The sequence below is a fragment of the Scyliorhinus canicula genome, chromosome 12, assembly GCF_902713615.1.
Source record: "Scyliorhinus canicula chromosome 12, sScyCan1.1, whole genome shotgun sequence".
Lineage (NCBI taxonomy): Eukaryota > Metazoa > Chordata > Chondrichthyes > Carcharhiniformes > Scyliorhinidae > Scyliorhinus > Scyliorhinus canicula.
The window spans coordinates 125,850,685-125,868,529 of NC_052157.1; the positions used below are offsets into that span (position 1 = coordinate 125,850,685).

Genomic DNA, 17,845 nt, shown 5'->3' on the forward strand with positions numbered 1-17,845 from the left:
GTTTCCTCCCACAGTCCAAAGACGTGCAGGTTAGGTGGATTGGCCATGATAAATTGGCCCTAGTGACCCAAAGGTTAGAAGGGGTTATTGGGTTACGGGAATAGGGTGGATGTGAGGGCTTAAGTGGGTCGGTGCAGACTCGATGGGCCGAATGGCCTCCTTCTGCACTGTATGTTCTATGTTCTAACGTGTGATTACTGAGTTTTACCCAGTATTCTCCGGGCATTCGCGATGCTCCGCCCCAGTCAGGTGGAAGTCACATGCTTTACTACAGGTCTTTAAAAACAGGGACTGGGCACCATGGCTGCTGAGGGACAGAGTGAAAGTAAGAAAACTTTTTAAAATTGTTAGAAAGTGTTAGAAATTGTACTGCTTTCTGGGGGTGGCTGCCAGAACCATGAGGAGTAGCGGAGATAAACCTGGTGACAGCGCAGTGGATTTGGGGTGTCGCCTCGGGATCAGGGTGGCCGTGAACGGACCGCCATTGCTGCAGTATGGATTTCAAAATAAACCATTGTATACAAGCTACAGGCCCCTGGTTGCTCACGCTGCTGACTGTTCACTGTGACCTGTAAATGTCTACAGAGCCTCTAGTCATTTGGGATTGCCTCCCAGGCCACCCCTCTGGAAAACCTCAGACCCTAGTTGACCCATTAATGGGATAGGCGTGGCCAAGCTCAATCAGTGACCCACCAGATGCTTGCACTCCTCAGAGCACTTATCAGAAGCGCAGCCCCACTGCAGTGGGATAGCAGAGCTCACTCCAAACAAAGGACACGTGCCTGGTGGTCTTTGGCACTGTCCCTGGCACACTTCCTCTCCCACAGCAGAGGCCTCCAGTGACACTATCAGCTAGCCCATTCCACAGGACCACCAGCGGTCTCTCAGCCCTGCCTACCCTCCGTGCTCCTGCTCTCATCCATCGACCCCGGACAGGTTGTCACAACTTGTGTGCCACACCTAGGACCCACACAACATTGCAGCTACACTCCCTCGCCCAGACCCATCGGTAAGCCATGCCCGCACACAAGCTTCTAAGTATGGAGGCAGTTGGTGGCACATGGTGACTTCTTCCACCCCATAACTACGCGCCACCCGGCTGGCAGGATAAAACACGGCCCACCCAGTGAGGGAATCCACAGTAGACGCCAGTGGAGGGAGCAGGACAGGGGCCACAGAGCCTATCGCTGACACAGGTTGGATAGCCACCATACTCCCGTCGACAGGGACGAGTGGTGAAGATAGAGGCTGCCCACATCACAGGCCCCGAGCCAGTCACTGATGGGGACAGGAGTGCAGTGTGGAAGGCAATGCATTGGGTGGAACAGCTGAGGGGATGAGGGTGGGTTTGTGGGGGTGGAGTGACATGCGGACTATATATGCCTGGGCAGTGCACTATGTAAAATTTGGACCAGGCCCACCAGGGTGCCCGGACTGGCATACACCAGGTCCAGCGGGTGATAGATGGGACACATATCCCTGTCCAGGCACCGACTTTCAGCAATAGGAAGGGCTTCCACACCTTCAATATGCAGTTGGTGTGCGACCACCAGCTGCACATTAAACAGGTCTGTGCCTGACACCCAGGCGGCGTGCATGCCGCTTACATCCTAGCGCACTCATCAGTTCCTGGAATCTTCAAGATGATCCCTCGCGGGAGGGTTTGGTTCTTCGTTGACAAGGGTTATCTGCTGATATCTGGGCTATGATGCCTGCCCGGAAACCACTGATTGATGCCGTTAACCATTATAATGACGCCTATGCAGCAAACAGGAGCGTCTTTGAGCAGGCACCGGCGTCCTCAAGGTGTGGATCAGATATGGGTGGCACAGTACCATAGTGGTTAGCACTGTTGCTTCACAGCTCCAGGGTCCCAGCTTGGGTCACTGTCTGTGCGGAGTCTGCACGTTCTCCCCGTGTCTGCGTGGGTTTCCTCCGGGTGCTCCGGTTTCCTCCCACAGTCCAAAGATGTGCAGGTTAGATGGATTGGTCATGTTAAATTGCCCTTAGTGTCCAAAAAGGTTAGGTAGGGTTACTGGGTTATGGAGATAGGGTGGAGGTGTGGGCTTCGGTAGGGTGCTCATTCCATTCTCCCCGTGCCTGCGTGGGTTTCACCCCACAACCCAAAGACGTGCTGGTTAGATGGATCGGCCATGCTTAATTGCCCCTGAATTGGAAAAGAAAATAATTGGATACTCGAAATTTATTTTAAAAAGGTAGGGTGCTCTTTCCAGGGGCTGATGCAGACTTGATGGGCTGAATGGCCACCTTATGCACTGTAAATTCTATGATTCAATGCCTGGACCGCTCTGGTGGTGCTCTCCAATGTAGCCCTAGGAGGGTGTCGAGCATTGTTCTGCCCTGTTATGTCCTGCAGAACATCGCGCAGCAAAGGGGGGACATTCTGGAGGAGGAGGAGGAACGCCAGGCCTCAACCCACGAGGAGGATGCTGGGGATGGCCAGGATGCCTAGGACCTGGAACCCAAGCGGGCACAGGAGGCCATTCAACGTGAGCTTCAGGATCGCTGTACACAGGACAACCTAATCAACTTCAGGTTCACCGCCTAGTTGGCCTGGCCACTGGCAGCTAAGCTTCCCTGCCCCACCTCTTCATACCTCCCCACAACCTCTCACATCCTCCCCTGTTCATCCTCCCTTCACTCCATCCCCCCACCCCAGCTGCCCCACCCCTCTCCGAGGTTCCTACCAGCATCACTACAGGGATCTGGCCCTGCATTGGCAGTCTTAGCGGGTCTTGTCCATGGGACAGAGGATGATGACGATTTGCAGTGAGATGAACTCTTGTGCTCCTCATCGTTTGGCAAACTCTGATTCCTGCCTGATCACATTCCACTGTCTGCCCACGCCATCCCTGCATGTATGCTGCCTATTCCACCTCACAGGCTCATGTATCCTCTGGGGAGGAAGGGATGTGGTTGGGTTTGTGGGGGATAGGGGCTGGTGCGTCGATTATGGAGATGGTGAGCGGTGATGGATCACTCACTGGGTAGGCTGTCCTACATTGCGCCCCCACACTTCTGGCCTCGTTCCTGCCACCTCAGAGGGTGACCCCAAGTGGAATGCTGGGTTGTCCTGGAGGCCCTGCCCCGTGGGAGACCTATCTGGACTACAGCTAATTCCTGTGATCGCGCAGCCCTCTGACTCCGCTCCCTTGGAAGTTCCTACTTCCACCTCATGTTCCTCAGCATGTGTGACGTGCTCATCAGAAGGGGTCGCAGGAGCCTCTTCACTAACATGGCCCACCGAGGTGATTGTCTCAGAGATAGTGGAGGGTGAATTCAGTGCTGGGAAATCAGTGTTGTTCCTGGACTGGTCCTCCGGGGTGTGCTGGGCCTGCAGCTCTGGGTGGGGTAACCCAAATGGGTCGGCTTCATCAGATGGTGATCATACAATCATAGAATTTACAGTGCAGAAGGAAGCTATTCGGTCCATCGAGTCTACACTGGCTCTTGGAAAGAACATCCTACCGAAGTCCACACCTCCACCCTATCCCCTTAATCCAGCAACCCCACCCAACAAAACCTTTTTTGGACACTAGGGATAATTTAGCAAGACCAATCCACCTAACTTGCACATCTTTGGACTGTGGGAGGAAACCGGAGCACCCGGAGGAAACCCACGCAGACACAGAGAGAAAGTGACCCAAGCCAGAAATTGAACTTGGCACCCTGGAGCTGTGAAGCAACTGTGTTAACCACTGTGCTACCGTGCCACCTCCCCCCCCCCCCCCCCCCCCCCCCCCCCCCCCCCCCCACCCCCCTCCATCCTCTCCGTAATGCTACAAGTCAAAAGGCCAAACACCTAGTGAGATCGCGGGTCGGAGTGGGGTGGGGGTGAGGAATAGCTCATTTGCTATTGGATCACTGTTCATTAGTGGCACACTTGGTTGACCCATGCCACCTCCATCCAGGGCCGGTTGACATCTGTGGGCAGTAACCTCCGGCCCACACTAAGTGTCCCGCCTCTGCTCCACCCCATCCAGCATCCTCAAGAGATCTGCATTCACAAACTTTGGGGCAGTTCTTCGTGGGGCCATCTACCAGGCTGGAATGAGTGTGTAGGGAATGGAGTACCTATAAGCAGCTCCAGCTTGTCAAGCTCTCCAGCTCCAAAATCCACCAAATCCAATGCCTTCACTAATGAGCATTGCACTAGTTTCACGTGGGCAAAGTGCTGGCCCATTAGCCTGTCCTGAATTGCTCCGGAGGTAGTGCCAGCCCGAATGTGATAATCTGACCCCTGGAATTGAGGTCCACGCTACGCACCAGTGGGAGCATGTAAATGAATGTGAATGCACCCTATGCTCCAACCCTCCATGTTCTCTGGACCCCGCGGCCGGAAATCACGTAGGTGCAGATCACCTGTGGTCTCTAATAGCATTGTCCCAGTGTGGTGGACCTTGCGGTTGGCCAAGGGGGTAACCTCCACACTTGAGTGATCATCAGAATGTACTGAGTGCTTTGAATGCACTTACCTCTCTTTGGTGTAGTCAATGTTTGTAAACATTGGGGTTTTACCAGTTAGGCCACTGAACCGTGAAGGGATATAAATGAATCGAAGCTGCAGATGGTTTGTAGAAGCTGTCAATCAGAAGCTGCTAGAAAGTTATGAATGGCCTGTAGCTAATGGATCTGTGAGAGCCAGATACAGATCACAGGTGATCTCCTTTGACGAATGGACATGTGGAGCTTCAAGGTAAGTGTGGCAGCTGTAATTCTTCTAACTGTCCCAGCCTGGACTGCTCTGTAGCTTCAAAAAAGGGGTCTCTTTTCTGGGTGTGTGGGGGGTTCCTGTGTGTGTTGGGGGGGTTCCATTTTGGCAGGGGTACCTGTGGAGGGTCTGCTATTACAGGGGTCCCTGGAGGGTCCCCCTATTAAAAGGATATGCTTAAAGGGGGGGGGGGCAGAGCTGGTGGGGGGCACCTATGCAATCCGGGGTGGGGGGTTGCTGTACAATGTAGGGAGATGGGTAGGGTTTGGGCTGATTTGTGGAGTAGTTGGGGGGAGGGTGGGGCAGCCAGGGGACATCGCTTTCAGGCTTCCCGCTCAAAATGGCAGCCTGATATTGAGATTCCTTCAGGATTCCCTTACATTCCATGCCTGCATAAAGTTGCATGGCAAGGAACATGGAATTGCTTGCTGGTTTGCGCTCCCAGGGAGATCGTAAACCAGTTGCAATTCACCTCCAGGGAGAGAACAGTGGGTAGGATTCTCCACTGCCCGACGCTGATATAGTAATCGGCAAACGGGCAGAGAATCGCATCCGACGCCCAAATCGGGGGCGGCGCCACCTTGACGCCCTTTTTTGAGTCTCCGCTCCCTCCGAGATGGCATCATCATGTCGTGCGATTCACACTGCTGAAACGATGCTGGCGCATCATCGGGAGGCCCTCCCGCGATGCTCCGTCTCCGATGGCCAGGTTCCTGAACGCGCGGTTGACGTGTGGGCTCAGTGGTTGAGAACCTGGCGTGATGGATGCGGACTGTGTCCAGCGCCTCCACACTCAGCAGGGATGCATGCCGCTAGCCAGGGGAGCTTCCGTGAGTGCTGGTGGGACTGGTGGAGAGTGGCCAGGGGGTGGCCTGTGGGGTCGCATTTGACGGGTTGTGTCCGCACATGACAGGGGCCATGTTTTGCGGTGTGACCGCTGCAAAGGTGCGCAAGCGCGGCCACAGACCCAGCCTTTCTCCAGCCGTTTGCCGGGATTTTCTTCCGGCGCTGCTGCTAGCCCCTCACTGGTCCCGGAATTGGTGAGGGCTCGGTGCTGATTTTGGAGTCATAAAACGCCCGCAAATTCTCCGTTCGGAGAATACAGCCCAGGCTCTCTCAAATGGAAAATCCTGCCGAGTATTCAAGCAGCATTAGAGGCAGTGAGTACAGCTGGATCGAGCCAGGGAGGGGAAAGGGGAGAAAAGAGGAGCACAGAGGAAAGGGAGGGATAGAGCAGATGAGGTTACGGCAAGCAAAAGAGAGATACGTGGAAATGAGAAAAGAAGAAAGAAAGTGGTGGGGCTTTGTGGACTTGAGAGTTGGATGGAAGGAGATGAGGAGGAGGAAATAGAAGGAGAACAGATGAGATGGCGAGCAAAGATTGGTGAGGGAGGGGTTTGGGAGAATGAGTGGGTGGGAGAGACAAAGGTGAGGATGACGGACAGTGGAGGAGGATGAGGTAGGAGAAGGAGGGCGATGGATTGAGGGGGAAGGATAGCAAAGAAAAAGGATGATATATTTGGATAATCAGTGATGATGGGGTTTCAATTTAGGAAAGGTCGCTTTCAATACTTAGTGGAGATGGGACAGGTAATCGGAATGATCATTCTGGTCAATGAGAAGGGTGGGAAGATAAACATTGGCCAATTTATGTGCCAATGATTTTGGGGCATTGATGGGCGTTGAGTGCCTTGATTGGTTGCATAGATGAACCAGCCAATGTAGCAAGAGGATCTAATGCAGGCAGGTGTTTTGGAAGCAACAGGGGAGAAAGAATCAGAAAGATGGACAAGGGGGTTTGCATAAATGGGAATGACATGAGAGGGAATCAAGAGAGGTTGTCAAGCTCACTTTTTTCTTTTGAAAACTTTACTATTTACCCTCCATACCTGTTGACCACGGCATACTTAGCCTGCTGTAGGGCAACACTAGTGGCCAGATCCTGCAACTGCTTAAAAAAACCTTTTTAAACTCTTAATTGGGTAGGTCTGCAGCTTGCCAGCTCAGCATAGTATTGATATTGCACATTGGCTGCCCATTATAGAAATTACCTGGTTTCCATTTCCATTGATTTCGGGAAAAATAAAAGTCTGGCTGTTACTATAACGGGCGGCCAATCTGCGAAGCACAATTGGCAAATTGGAAACCTACCCTGACAGACTGCGCTGTTTTTTTAGTAGCCAGCACTGCGTAATATGTATGACAAAAACCGCTATCACAGCACCACCCACAGGTAGAATGGATGATTGCTGCTAAAAGTCTGTACTTTGATTTTTATAAAGTCATTTATTTTTTGGCGTGTTTCACAAACTTAGTTTGTCCCAAGCCCTATATGGCAATAAAGTACTTTCGAAGCATAGTCACTGCATTGGCATGAGGAAACGCAGATGAAGCTCTGCATTTCGTACTTCTCCACCACAGCAGCATTTAAATATCCTTTGCTGCCAATCCTCACTAGGCCGACTGTTCCAACTATTTCAGAGTTCTCACATGCCAATTCTGCACTCCCAGTGAGAAACAGTACTTGTAGGGAGCACACAAAAAGAAAATTATTGATGCATAGTCCTCAATTTTCCATCTATTAAAATAGTAGCAAATAAATGGAAGGTTGTGTAGTCGTGATGCACATTTTTGTTCCATTCCCCACTGAAAGCATAGGAGCGAAAAAACAGCCCTATTCTCCATTGTATGCATTTTTAAATGCTTGCTCGCCAATTTAAATTTGTGCTCTCTGCCTCTGTTATTTTCTACAATTTCAAACAATATTTCTTGAATCCCTGCAGTGCAGAAGAAAGCCATTCGGCCCATCGAGTCTGCTCCGATCCTCTGAAAGAGCACCCTACCTAAGCCCACTCCCCCACCAAATTCCCGAAACCCCACCTAACCTTTGGACACTAAGGGACAATTTAACATGGCCAATCCATCCAACCTGCACATCATTATACTGTGGGAAGAAACCAGAACATCTGGAGGAAATCCATGCAGACACGGGGAGAACGTGCAAACTCCACACAGTCACCCAAGGTCGGAATCGCTGTGAGGCAGCAGTGCTGACCACTGCGCCACCGCATCACCCCTATTGTGGTCTACATTATCCATGCCAGTTAATACTTTGTATATTGCAATGAGCTTCCATTTCTGGACCTCACCCATTGCACTGTGTAGCATTTAAACCCTGCATTCCTCACAGCTCATCCACTGTCCACATGAGATCTGTTTCATTGTTCGCCCTCTGCAACCCAGGGAAAAATGAAGAAGACAAAATGAGAAGTGTTTTTTTGGAATAAATGTGAAAAGCAGAACACTTTGAGGCAGTAAATGAGAGTAAAAATTAACATAAAAATATAGAATTGTAACCTGTACAATGGGAAAGAAGACCTATGATGAACTAATCTTGCGTCAGTCCTAGCTCTGCAAATTGAGTCATCTATTTTGTCGCTCTTTCTCTGTATCCTATTATATTCTCATTCCAAAATGTCAATTTGCTTTGGAATTATGTTTTAGTCGCTGCCTTAATAAAGCATTCTCTGTTCTAATAGCCCTCATTATGAAAAAGGTGCTTCTTATGTCTCTCTTGTTCATCAGTCTGCGTCTTGTTATTGCTGGTTCACCAACCGGCAGAAACAATCTTCGGGTCATTATCATCTCAAATAGCACATGACTTTGACAACCTTCATTAGATCCGCTTAACTTTGGCTGGTTTTAATTTTTGCATGATGCTTATTTTAATCGCTCCACCACTGGCAACCGTACGTCAGTTGCCAAGGCCCTGAAGGTCTGGAATTTCCCCTCTAAATCTACCCTCCTTGCCAGCTCCCCCTTCTTCTCAGAAACTCCATCAAAACCTATTTCTTTGATCAAGATTTTGTTCATCTGGTCTAATGGTTTCTATGTGGCTCGGTGTCGATTTAGTTTGATAACATGCCTGTGAAACATCTTAAGAGATTTTATTAAGTTAAAGGCACTAAATGAATGCAAACCCTTGTTGTTCCAGTTGAGGGAAGAGTAGTAAATTTCCCAGGCAATGAAGCTTCAATCACCCAAGAAATAATCTACAACCAGGGCGGAAAAATACGAATATTAAGGAATCAATGGAAAAGTGCATACTGGAGGTTATGTCGAGTGAGGGTGTATGAAGGTGCTTGCCAGAAAATCGTACTTTGGTTGGATCAGTTGTTGCGATCAGAGTTCCCCACAACTCTGAGAGCCACATCATTTCAAATAAGAATAAAACTCAAGAAAGTGAAATAGTGAGGGGGATTCTCCATTGCCTTACGCTGATATAGCAATCGGTGACCGAGCGGTGGAGAATCCCTTCCGACGCCCAAATTGGGGACTGCGCCAGTATGATGCCTGTTTTCGAGTCACCGCCCCCGCCGATATGGCGACATTGCCTTGCGTGCCGTACGCCATTGGAACGCCATCATCGGAAGGCCCTACCCCGATACTCCGCCCCCCTTGGGCCGAGTTGTCGACCGCACGGTTGATGTGTGGCCTGAGCGGTCGGGAACCCGGTGCAGCAGCCGCGGACTGTGTCCAGCGCAGCCACAATCAGCCGGGAACCATGCCGCTGGCCAGGAGGGCTTCAGCGAGGGCTGCGGGGACTGTTGGGGGTGGTCATGGAGTGGTCAGGGGTGGCCTTTGGGGCCGTATTGGGCAGGTCAGGTTTGCACATAGCTGGCGCCATGTTGTACTGCGTGACCGTTGCAGGTTATCGCCATGCACATGCACGGCCACGGACCTGGCCGTTCTTCGGCCACCTTTGTTGCGGGAACCGGGAGTTTTACCTGGCGCCGCTTCTAGCCCCTCACCGGTCCTGGCTTCAGTGAGGGATCGGTGCCGATTTTGGAGTCGTAAAATGCTCGGGAATTCTCAGTTTCAGCCCAACGTCTTTCATTGCACGCTTCAGTCTGTTTGCTCCTGTAGATAATTATCACCCTTTCGTCGATTGTTTCATATTCCTGTATGAGACCTGTATATGAAAATCCAATGCCCTGTTTCAGTCTGATTCCATTGTTCCTACTTTTTTGTCATTTCAACTGCTTGGTTAGGATTGTTTAATTGTAGTCAAGAAAAAAAACCAAGACAGGATATAACTGACACCCAAAGGTGCACTGTTAGTAAAAGCCACAAATGAATTACAATCCCTGTAACCAAACATAAGGAAACCAGAGTCCAGTGCTGAGAGCAATCGGTGAAGGCAATAGCTCCACTGACTGGATCAAATGTTAAGCATGAAGATATCGAGACTCAAAAGTAATTTGCCTGAAAGTCTACGGACAAACTTAATTTATTCTTTCAGCGTTGCAGGCTGGGCCATCTCTAATTGCTCCTGAGGGGCTGCGGATGAACTACCTCCTTGGGCCACTGGAGTCCATGTGGTGTAGGTACACCCACAATGCTGTTAGGGAGGGAGTTCCAGGATTTTGATCCAATGGCAGTGAAGTAACAGCACTATAATTCCAACTCAGGGTGCGTGGTCCCAGCACGAGAGAGGACACATTTGACTCTTACTTATTTAAATGAAAGTTGAGGATTCTGATGATCAAAATTCCAGGACAAAGATGGAATGTACTGGGACTAAAAGTCAGAATGTGAAATATAAGAAGTGCAAGATTGGCTGAGCTTAGTGTAAAAAGAAGCTTTGAATCTGACAAAGTTTCAGTACTAATAAAAGGCAGCTGGAAATTAGTCTTTTTATTGTGATAACGAGACAACATTTGACTTGGTTTTGACTGCTCACAGGGCTGTGGGAATACCAACATTGTTTACCCACTCCCCTCCTGTGATAGAGCTTCTCAAGAGCGCCTATGGCATTCCCAGTGGGTATATTTTTGTTGGACATTATCATGGAGGAGGAACAGGAGAAGGTGGAGGAAGGAGGAGATGACAGTTGGGGATAATGTTCCCTTCGAGATATTACCTCCCACTCCCCAAACAATAAACAGGTGAAAGGATCCTGCTGTCTCCCAATATTGTTACAATGAGCTGAGAAGGGCTGAACTGGCTCCCCTCAATTCACCCTCCTGAGTTAGCAACAAAAAAGTTTTAAGTTTCTTTTTCTCAAGGATATTCCTTTTCCAGATCAGAATGTATTAAACTATTTAATCTGTGAGCACTTAGGAGCCAACTAAACTAAAAGAAAGTACAAATGTATTGATCACTGGTCCTCAGAAAAACAATAAAAACGCAATGTCACGCATTCAGCCCTCATGTCATCATTCACGTACAGAACACATGTGCATCAGAAATAAGTTGAAAGAATACACAGTCAAGTATCCTTTGATTGTCCTTAAAGTGTAGCACTTAAACGCTGGGACTGAATTAGTTTGACTGGTTTCTTGACAGTTTTCTGTCGAGTTGGCTTCTCGAACCGAGTGACACACTTATTCCAAAAGAGAGAGGAAGAGGGAGCAGCCTTCAGCCTGTTCCTCCGCCGAAGACTTTCCTGACACCACCTATGTCACTTGCAATCTCTCTCAAGTGGCGGGTAAGGCTTGTCTTGAAAAATGTGTTTATTGTCTATTTCCAAGAGATTTAGGTGTGTCTGTCGGTGTCAGCCACTGTTTCAATATCCACAACTTTGGATCTTTAATGTCTCTTTCTTAGTTACGGGTTTTGATGGATGTCTGGATTGTAGGAAATGTAGCTCTCTTCACACTCCCCTGAGGAGGATTTGTTCATTCCTCACCTTCGCCTTGGCATGTGGCCTTGCATTTTTAAGTAGGTTGTTCTGTCACAGTTTACATTACAAAATTTCCAGCCAGTTGAACATTGAAAAATTATATTTTCAAAAATAAAGGGGCAGCGCCTCAGGACAGTATGTTGCAGCAAATATCGAAAGTTAAAGGCTGCATTTTAATTGCCAAATACTTGAAACACAGTATCCCTGCTTTGCGCAAGTGAACTGCCAATGGTTATTTAAATGATTTGGCCTTACAAGTATTGGCACGCTCAACACTGCCAATAATTAGCAACCACTAAAATGAGTTCATCGGTGCAGTTAGTTGTAGTGAATTTTGAGACCTTAATGTTTCGGGAGTGCTGGCAGGAACATCCGCTGTCTCAAAATGTTACGAAAAATTCATTTGGATTCATAATGTGCCCAGGGAATCCAACACATGCGTCACGTTCAAATCTTGTGAGACGGTCTCCCCACGGGGTGCACGCAGTGCTGTACTCCAGGATCACACTGTCACTTATGTATTGCTGCTATGTTGAGTTGCCCTCCGGCAAAGTGTATCAACAGCCTGGGAATGTGTCTCCTTGTTTTCACTTCCCTGTGGGGAGTTGCCTAGCTTCCAGTCAATACAACTGGGCTGTGTGCAGGATCTCAGCAGAATGTCGAGTTTAACAAAGCTCTCCCATCACAAGGACTGGGAACTTTAAATAAAGTTTCAATTAAACACATTCAGGAAATGGAGAGGGTAGCTAGTGTGAACTTTCCAAAGACTCTATGACCACTGATCCTTGGCAATTTCAGCATGAATAAGGACAGCAGTGGATGGCTACTTTAAAACATTTGTGAATAATAATGTACATTGTCATCTGGTGCGATTTAAAAGTGCTATACACTAAGGGAAACTGATGACTATCAACCATACTGGAAGTCCACTTGCTGTCTCAATCTGCACAAATGAAACCAGTGCTGTATTAAAAACACCACCAGTTATCATAATGATATAACACCTTGGTCTTTTTTACTATACAAAACACAAGGCCCCAATTGCTCATAAGGGATTGGACAAACACTTTAGCTTCATTTATTAAGGCTAGGCTGAGAGAAAGAGTTATACTTAGATATAAAACTTGACGACATCATAGCTGTGTGTGTATCCTCTGCTTGAAGCAAAAGTGAGACTAAGACTTCATCACTGGACACATTTTCCTTCTAATGACGCCATGCTGCTATCCCATAAAGACTTAAAACATCCCCCTTTCTTTTTAAAAATACTTCCCAAACTTCCAAAGAAGTATAACTACTTATGGTACATGTTCATGTTTAGTTACCTTTATGTAAGTGTTCAGAACAGATGAATCTATAAGTCTCTAAAGCATAAAGATAATCTACAAGTACATCCAGATCTAATGATGGCAACCTTGCCTGGAGGTTTCTTTAATTGCTCAATGTGATTTGTGGAATTGTTGTTCTTGGATGTTGTTCCTGTTTCCATTTGGGCTCTTGTCCTCGATGGAAAAGGACTATATGGTGGTTGACGAGCTGGAATGGATCTGATTTATCCTCGGCTATGCTTCACTTGCACATTTGTGCTCAAGGATTTTGTAGGACCTTGGTTCTGAACAAATTCTTGTCATCTCAGCAGGTTGCCATGTATATTTTGTCGTTACCTTCTTCATTACCTATTCGTAATGATCTATCTAGGCACATCAAATAAACCAAAAACAGTTCTTAGAGTGTGTGCAACAGTTGTGCTTGGCGTATTTTGCAATTTTCTAATAATGGAGGACTTGGTCAAGTGGTTGACAATGACAATTGTCACAAAGCAAGCTGATGTGATGGTATTGCAACTTGAAACCGGCTTGCGAGGTGTATAGTTTTGTTTTTGTATGAGGAGCCAAGTGAAATCCCAGTGAGAATAAATAGCCCAGTTGTCATGTAACAATTATTAAAGACTATTTAGAACATAGAACATAGAACAGTACAGCACAGAACAGGCCCTTCGGCCCTCGATGTTGTGCCGAGCAATGATCACCCTACTCAACCCCACGTATCCACCCTATACCCATGACCCAACAACCCCCCCCATTAACCTTACTTTTAAGGACACTACGGGCAATTTAGCATGGCCAATCCACCTAACCCGCACATCTTTGGACTGTGGGAGGAAACCGGAGCACCCGGAGGAAACCCACGCACACACGGGGAGGACGTGCAGACTCCGCACAGACAGTGACCCAGCTGGGAACCGAACCTGGGACCCTGGAGCTGTGAAGCATTTATGCTAACCACCATGCTACCGTGCTGCCCTATTTAAGTAAAAACAAGTCAAATACACACTATCAGGACTACTCAACTCTCAGACAATTAAAAGTATATGAATTACTAAACACGCACAGTTTATGTAGAATGTACCTCTTATTCCAAAATATATCTATCACACCTGAACTCTATAAGAGATACCCTGTTCCCAATCAACACCCAAATTAAATAACCAACTTATAGTTACCACACAATACAGGGATGATGTTCAATTCTGGGAAATATCTTTTACTGGTCCAGCAAAAATATTTAAACAGCCTTTATGAAGGTTTTCTGCATTGCCTTGGGTCTATCACTTTGAGACTGTTAGCTGTAAAACCTGGCCTTCAGGCTTAATGGCTGGACACTGGCTTGTCCACTTTCTGAGACTGCTAGACGTTAACTACTTGCCTGACTTCTCATTGTCCAGCCCTCAGGAGGCCTTTGGTGATGGAAAGCTTTTCAAAATAATAATAACTATTAAAGGAATCTCAGAAGGGTTATACTTCAGGGCAAAATTAATAGTTTCTTGAGCAAATGTGGGTTAATTAAAGAAAACCAGAATATGAGTGTTGATGAGTTAACAGAATATTGATGAAGGTAGCGCTGTTGATGCAATATACACGGATCTCCAAAAGGCATTCAATAAATTGTCATAGAACAGGTTTGTGAGCAAAATTAAAAGGAACAGAAGCAACAGTGGTTAACATTGCTGCCTCACAGTGCCAGGGACCCGGGTTTAATTCCGGCCTTGGGTGACTTTCTGTGTGGAGTTTGCACCTTCTCCCCATGTCTGCGTGGGTTTCCTCCGGGTGCTCCGGTTTCCTCCCAGTCTATGGATACGCAGGTTGGGTGGATTGGCCATGCTAAATAGCCCCTTAGTATCCATGTGTAGCTCAGGTCAAGGAGTTATCAGGAGAGAGTGGGAGACTAAGCTTGGGTGGAGTTTGCTTTGGGGGTCGGGCTGAATAGCCTCCTTCTGCATTGTGGGGATTCTATGATTCTATGAACATGGATACAGGTTTGGCTGAGTGACAGAAAACAACTATTCATGGGCTGGAAGAAGACGTATTGTCGAAATCCCCAGGTACTGCTGCGAGGACCAATGCTCTTTCTGATATATATCAATCACCGAGTTATTGGTGTGCAGGGCAAATTTTCAAAATCTGCAGATAGTACAAAACTTGGGAAGTATTGTGAACCATGCAGAAGATGACGTGCAACTTCAAAGGGACAGAGACAGGTTGGTGGAAAGGGTGGCAGATGAAATTTAATGTAAGAAATGCGAAGTGACTCCTTTTGGTAGGAAGAACGCAAGGACAATAAAGGATTCAATTCTAAAGGGAGTAAAAGAGTAGAGGGACCCAGGTATGTGTGCAAAAATCATTGAAGGTGACAGGACTGATTAAGAGAGCGCTTAAAAAAACATACAGCATCCTGGGCATTATCATTAGCGGCGTAGGGACTGTACGCAGAAGAATACTTTTCACTGTACCTCGGTACACGTGACAATAAAACAAAAAAACAAAATAAAGGCAAATGAATTTAAACCTGTACTAAACTGTGGCGCAGCCTCAACTGGGGTACTGCATCCAGCTCTGGTCACCGCACTTTAGGAAGTTTACGAATGTATTAGAGAGAGTTTTTAAAAGATTCACACAAATGTTACGGGGGTGAGGAAATTCAGTTCCATCGAAAGATTGGAGAAGTTGAGACCATTGTCATTGGAGAAGATAAGGTTGAGGGAATTTTATATAGGCATTCAAAATCATTGGCTGTCTGGACAGAAATAGGGAGAAACGGTTGAACGGAAAAATGAACTGAAGCTCACCAGCAGGAAAGTCTCCTCACACATCGGTGCGTCATTTTCAAAGGCTTCCTGGATCTTCCCCCCTCTCCCCTCCGCCCCACTCACCCCTTTCAGGAATCCTCCCATTTTTGCTTTCCCGTCTCCCCCAATCTTGGAGAGGCCCCCAGGAATTCTCCCTCACCTCCCCGTTTACCTGGTAAGCACCTCCCCCACGACTGTGATTCCTGACAATGCCAACCTAGCACCTGGGCTGGCACTGTCTGCCTGGCACCTGGGCAGTGCCATGTCCAGTCTGGCAGTGCCACATGGGTACCCTGGCAGTGCCATGTCCAGTCTGGCAGTGCCACCTGGGTACCCTGGCAGTGCCATGTCCATCCTGGTAGTGCCACCTGGGCACCTTGTCAGTGCCAAGGTGGCACTGCCAGAGTAGCACTGGAAGGCTGGCACTATCCGGGTACCAGGCTGGCAGTATAAGATGCACAGATGCCATGGGGACTACCAGGATACTACCCTGCCCTGTCCTTGACCACCCAGGGGTCTCCAGTGGCCTGGGAGACCCCCCCCCCCCCCCCCCGCCAAGTGCCATTATGACTGGTACCAGTACTAAACAGCGTCCTGGTTAGGTGTCACAGGCATGGCTGTTGAGTGCCAGGTCATGAGTGAATCTGGCCAACATTTATTTAAATAGATCTCATCCTAACACCAAGCTGGGCGCGACGAGGCTACTGAATAACGCCCAACGTTTGTGTGTGTGCATTCGTAGCACACTCTAGAAGTGCACATTAGGCAACTATGGGCTGAATTTTGCCAGGTCATTCATGATCTTGACATGGACTGCAAGTCCAGGTCAGGAACTCAAATTGGTTGTGACAGTACATCAAGTACGATTTTCCAGGAAGTGGCCAATTAAGAAGACACCTCCAGAAGCATTAAAGACAGTGGGCAGAGCAGGATGGTATGCGCTCAATAGGAGGGCATGTACCGATATCCAGTCAACAGCCTCACCAGGATAGGTGGCCGCTGTTGGAGAAGATGGAGAGCTAGGGACTACCACAAAATGGAGTCATTCATGAAGGCCTCCTTCTCCAGCTGAAAAGGAAGGAGGTGCAGTACTGTGAGAGACCTCAAGGTGGACGGATAACCCCTCTGGAAGAATGCATTTGGCTGCACCAGCCCACTGTGGGTATTGTGCCCCCCGATGCAGTCATTTAATGCAGGCCATGGTTGCCTGTTGACCTTCTGACAAGGTGCTGCATCCAAGGAGATGTGCACTCCGCAGGTGGAGGGGCAGGGATGGGGGTGGGTATAGGCCTGCGATTGGGGGGGTGTTGGGTACACGAGCAGTGACGAGGAGTGTGGAGTGGTGGGAAGGGGGAGGAAGGTGATGGAAGAGGAGACTGATGGAGCAAGTATTTGAAGTTTGAAGGTTCCAACCTGACCAGGGGTTGTTAGGATCTCATACTTCTGTCTCTGAATCCATACAGATCCCAGAGGCCCTGAATAAGCTCTCTCCCTCCCTCCAAAATTTTAGAAATTCCATCTTCAGTCCTACTGGAAACCATAACCTCCCTCCCCACTCACATGTACCAGAGTCCGTTTTGATTGCTCACAAATCTCTCCCACATATTTCCGATGGCTCTCAGATCGAGGAACCCTCTCCTTACATTTCTAGATCCCAACTCTTGTCTGAATGCTCCAAGAATCTCCTTATTTCGCATTTCTGGGACTCATGCTCATCCCAGATGCTGCGTCCACCTCTAAAATGCTATTGAGACTCTGAGACTTTGATTTAAATTCTGCCAAACTCAGCATTTCCAGTTCCTAGGGCCACATGACTAATGCTGAAAACTTATTAATGATGGTAATACAATTTCTCTAGTCATTAAGGCAGGCAGTGAGGGGAGATTGTTTGTTGTGCAGCCAACCCTTGAAACGAGGACAGGTGAAAGACAAGAGTCACTATTGCAGCATTCAAAAATCTGCAGCACACTGTAAGCAGCAGCTACAGATCTGTCAATAATAAAATAAACATTGAAAGTTGTGGAGTAAACATTGCCAACATCAATGAGCTAATCTGAATGTTGGTCGGCATCAACTGCAAATAACTTTTCTTCAGCTACTTCAACATGTTATTATATTGTCATATTATAGCTAAATGGTAGACCTAATATAGAGCTAAACATAGTAGACACTTAGCAGTGATATACAGGATTTTACAAACTGGCATGTTTGATGTGTGACTCTCTGATGAAAGAATGTGAGGTAAATGGAACAAAGAACAGCATCATGCAGATATGGAGCTGAGCGATTTGGCGGAAAGCTG

At 47.9% G+C, this 17,845-nt stretch overlaps 1 protein-coding gene across 1 annotated transcript in view; it reads right to left on the reverse strand.

The window, feature by feature from the left end:
* galnt17 (polypeptide N-acetylgalactosaminyltransferase 17) overlaps nt 1-17,845 on the reverse strand; it is a 451,348-nt gene that overhangs the window by 291,668 nt on the left and 141,835 nt on the right. The window lies entirely within an intron of this gene.